Source organism: Lygodium microphyllum, chromosome 19 (genome assembly GCF_053477565.2).
Source record: "Lygodium microphyllum isolate KBCC chromosome 19, Lygodium_microphyllum_v1.1.10, whole genome shotgun sequence".
NCBI classification, from domain to species: Eukaryota; Viridiplantae; Streptophyta; class Polypodiopsida; order Schizaeales; family Lygodiaceae; genus Lygodium; species Lygodium microphyllum.
The window spans coordinates 37,622,379-37,627,033 of NC_141153.1; the positions used below are offsets into that span (position 1 = coordinate 37,622,379).

Here is a 4,655-nt window from a genome sequence, read left to right on the forward strand (position 1 = left end):
GGTAGCTGAGAGTATCTTGCCTTGTTGTACCTGCCGTCGGCCATGGTAACCTAGCCCCCTCTATCTCTCCCATTATGTTCGTCACCAGGAGGCTCCTTTGCCTCCACCATCACCAGCATAAGGCAAGAATGCCCAGTCGGGCCCCCACTCCCTCTGCAACGACCTTGCCCCCTCCCCGTAGCGACCTGACCGTTCCTGCCAGACATGGATCCAGACCTTCCCCTGTTTTCTCCTCCATCTCTAGAACCTACGATCTTCGCGCTTGAAGCACGACGCTCTAACCCAACTAAGCTAATAGGCCAGTGGCATTCATCAAATGGGGGCAGTGGGCCACAACTAGAACAGATCTCTTTCCACGGGATTTGTGCGTTGAATTAACAAAACTGCACACCAAGGCACCTACCCACAGTTTTAATCATACAGTTCAAACTGTAGAAAATGCATTTAGCCAGAAGCTTCATGACATTTTTGAAGATTTTGAGGAAGTGCTAATAGCTTCAGGCAGCATTGCACAGGTCCACAGGGCAACGCTGCGTGCTGTTCATGGTTACAAACAAAAGCCCATGGTAGTGGCAGTGAAAGTAAGGCATCCTGGTGTTAGTGATATAATTAGGCGTGATCTCATCATCATAAAATGGTTTGCGAATCTGTCAACATTAATTCCAGGAATTAGCTGGCTAAGGCTGGATGATAGTGTGCGGCAATTTGCAGTTTTCATGTTGACACAGGTTGATCTTGCTCGAGAAGCAATGCATCTCAGCAGGTTTCTTTACAATTTTTGAAGTTGGAGGGATGTGTGCTTTCCAAGACATGTCTATCCTTTTGTACATCCTGCAGTTTTGGTAGAATCATTTGAGCAAGGGCAGAGTATCTCTCATTTTGTTGAACTCACAGAAAAGAGTTGCATCAACAATTCTCTGGCACACATTGGCACAAATACACTTTTAATCCCTATGTTCTTGCTTCTGGAGGTCATTAGAATAAGCATGACAAAGGACAATAATGTGCAGGACTCAAGTGTAGAAGCACTCAAAGTATTGGAAAAACTGGTCACCAAAGTAGTCTGTGAGGTTCTTCCATTTTATTTCAGCTCTGAGGAAAGCTTCCACGTTGTCGTCGACAACATACACAGTCGGAAGCTCTTGCTAGATTGCATGTATGGCATTGCCACTCAAGGCTCCCAAACTCAAAAGCTTGTGGAGAAGCCAACCCACTTCCCATCTGCAGTTGATCTTCACAATTGTGGTATCAAATTCCAACCTGTAGCACCAGGTTACATGAACTCAGTCAGTTTCGATGCTAAGAAGGCCATTTTGTATTTTCCCAAAATAAGAGTGGAAGATGGTATAGAGAGGTTGTTTAGAAACCTGGTAGCTTACGAGAGCCACTTAGCAGATAAGCTTCCTCTCTCTCTCTCTCTCTCTCTACATTTCAACATCAACATTACTTTTGGATGTTGATATGGCCATGCTTCATGATGATCGTCCTCGTTCGTTATTCCATTGATGAGCATCTATATTCTAGCTGATGATACATTGTTTCGTTTATATTCTTTCCAGTTGAGGGTCTATATTCCAACTGATGACACATTATTTCGTTTATATTCTTTCCAGCTGATGAGCGTCTATATTCCAGTTGATGACAAATTGTTTTATTTATATTATGTTCATGGGACCCCACATGTGTTACGTTGTCTATAGAGGGGCGTCGCGAACCGTCTCTATAGACTTTGTGTTGTTCTAATGTCATTGTAACGTTTTTCTTTAAGTTTTGATATGACATATATACTGCTTATATCCCAAGTTTAGTTGAAGGAATTTCTTGGAGATTCTATCTTTCAGTGATGTCGCTTATCCTTATTTTACATGTTGTATATTTAGGAGTGGCAAATCTCTTTTGATGCCTTTGAATAGGCTGTTGTAATTCAGGAGTGATGTAGCTCCTTCTCCGTTGATTGTTAGCTATATATAGTCTATCTATATATAGTGCCCCAGGTCCCCTCTATATATTCCTATCAAATGTGCTCAATTGACACACTTCTGGGGTTCCACTTTTGGTGTCTTGTGTCTCTCTTCTCCTCTCTCTTCCTCTATTCCCCTCGTCTCCTTTACTCACTGTTCAACAGGTCATCCATGTCTTCTAGCATCTGTCTTGAAGCTTCAACACTCAAGGTTGGATCTGAAAAGTTTAAAGGACTATGGCAATCGTGCCCATACAATGCTTGAAAAGGGGTCATCTAAATGCTTTGTTGATAAGAAGCATTGTAGGCAAACTCAACCAGTGGCAAATATGGAATCCACTTTTTGGGTTCATGACAACAGTGTGCCCTTAGCATATCCTCAATGACTTGGCTGACTCGTTCTGTTTGTCCATCAGTTTGGGGATGATAAGCTGTATTGAAACAAAGTTGAGTCCCAATGGCCTCAAAGATAGCCCTCTAGAAATGTGATGTGAAGAGAGAGTCACAATCATTGATGATTCTTCTGGGTAACCCATGCAGTTTGAATATCTCCTTGATGAATAACCTTGCAATGTCTGAGGCTTTATAGTTTGTCTTAACATGAATAAGATATGCAACCTTGGTGAGCATGTCCAATACAACCATAATGGAGTTGTATCCTCCCTGAACTTGGGGTAGGCCAACAACAAAGTCCATACTAATGAATTCCCATTTCATGTGGGGAATGTCAAGTGGTTGTAATTTTCGTGGCATTTTGACATGTTCGGCCTTAATACGTTGATAAGACAAACATTTAGTGAGATATTTGAGAATGTCACCCTTGAGCCTCTCCCAATAATAGCTCTTTCTGACCGCATTGAGGGTCCTGGCATAGCCAGGATATCTTGAAAAAGGGGAGTCATGAGCTTCCCAAAGTATCTTGTACTTGAGTGACTGGCTTGCCGATATACATAATCACATTCTATAGTAGGTAAGTCCATTATTGATAGAGAAATCTTGATACTTTGTTTGTAGCTTCGGGTCTTGATCCTTGATAGGGATCTCCCTTAGCAACTTCCGATAGGTTAGATCATGGCATGCCTCTTCTCTAGCTAGATCAAAGATTGGGTTGTTTGGCATGGATATCTTTGTGGCTAAAGATCTTGCTGTTGATAGATCTTGCAAAATCAGAGAATTCAAAAATGCATTGCAATTGAGTGCATCGGCAACTACATTCTCCTTTCCAAGTCGGTATTTGATTTCAAAGTCATATTCCTTCAACGCTTCAATCCATCGACGTTGCCTTATATTGAGCTCATTTTGGGTAAAAATCCATTTAAAACTTTTATGATCCGTCACTAGGGTAAACTTGTTACCCAGCAAGTAGTGTCTTCATGGCTCCAGATCGTGGGTAGCATAATTCCTCTCATGGCTCTTCATTTTGCTTGAAGAGTATGCTACAGGATGACCTTCTTGCATAAGCACACATCCTAAGGCAAGTGTGCTAGCATCAGTTTCACTTCAAACTCCTTGCTAAGATATGGAAGTTTCGTGCGGACGGCATTTTTGCGTGGAGCGTATTGACAAAATGCGCTCCACAATGGACTATGGTATCATGGCAAGGTTCGAGCAAGAGAGCCGGCGACGAGCAACGGATCCAAACACGGTTGTGGATGAAATGGAGTATTTTGGGAACTTGCAAAGTATTGTTACGGTGGATTACCGTAGCTTCTCCATGATACTATTCAATGTTGTGCAGTGGTTCAAAATGGTACTTGGAGAAGCTAAAGCAACAGTTCAACGAGGTCCATCTGGATTTCTCGAAAAATATTCCGAAAAAAATGGACGGATTTGCGCAACACCTTTGTGTTGCCAGGCCCATTTTGAACAGGTGCATGGACTCATTTGTTTGCTAATTGTATTATGGCATGGTTTATGTCATAATGGTTTAAACTCTCTTGTATGTGTTTGTGAACAGGAAATCTTCTATCCAAACCCCCGACAACCTCGATGGTAGTATGTTATACCTTCAACTCCTCGAAGTGCGAGAGTATATGATCCAAGCAATTTTCTGAGCATAGATGAAGATAATATGCAAATAGAGGGGTCGATATTGCAAGGAGTGGAGGCCACCGAAAGCTTGGAGCCAGCATCGGCTATAACAATGATGGAAATACAAGAGTCCGAGAATTCTTTGAGAACAAGCTAGACTCATCCCTTTGTGGTGACATGTCTATCGACAATCCAGTGTATGCGGAGTTGTGTCAAGAGATTGACATGGGACCATAGGATACTTCATACTTGGAGCATCCACTTACTCAATTCGTTGACCAATCGCTTATAAGGGTACATAAGATATGCATTTTAAGTGAGATCTTTTTTTTAGGATTTATATTAATGTGCTTTGTATGATTTAAATTGATTATTCTAACATTATTTTTTGTCTATGCAGGTGACATTTTCAAGATGAGCCGAGGGATGAACGATGAGGAGTTATAGGATATATTCACACGCATGTCTTCAGACCAGATCGCGAGATTTAGAGATATGGCAGACTAGGAGCTCTCTCTGTCTTCGTTAGGGCACTTTGCTAGATCTACTTCAGCGTGATCAGATGCTTCAGCTTCGAGCAGACGAGCTCGACGCTCCAGACTTGGGCCAGAGGGAGGGAGTGCTTCGGGGTCATGGGGATGATGCAAAGATACAGATGCAGTGA

At 42.2% G+C, this 4,655-nt stretch overlaps 1 pseudogene; it reads left to right on the forward strand.

Annotated features, from left to right (window-relative positions):
• The first annotated feature begins 204 nt into the window (after positions 1-204).
• Positions 205-4,409, forward strand: LOC148019762 (uncharacterized; annotated as a pseudogene).
• The last annotated feature ends 246 nt before the right edge of the window (positions 4,410-4,655 follow it).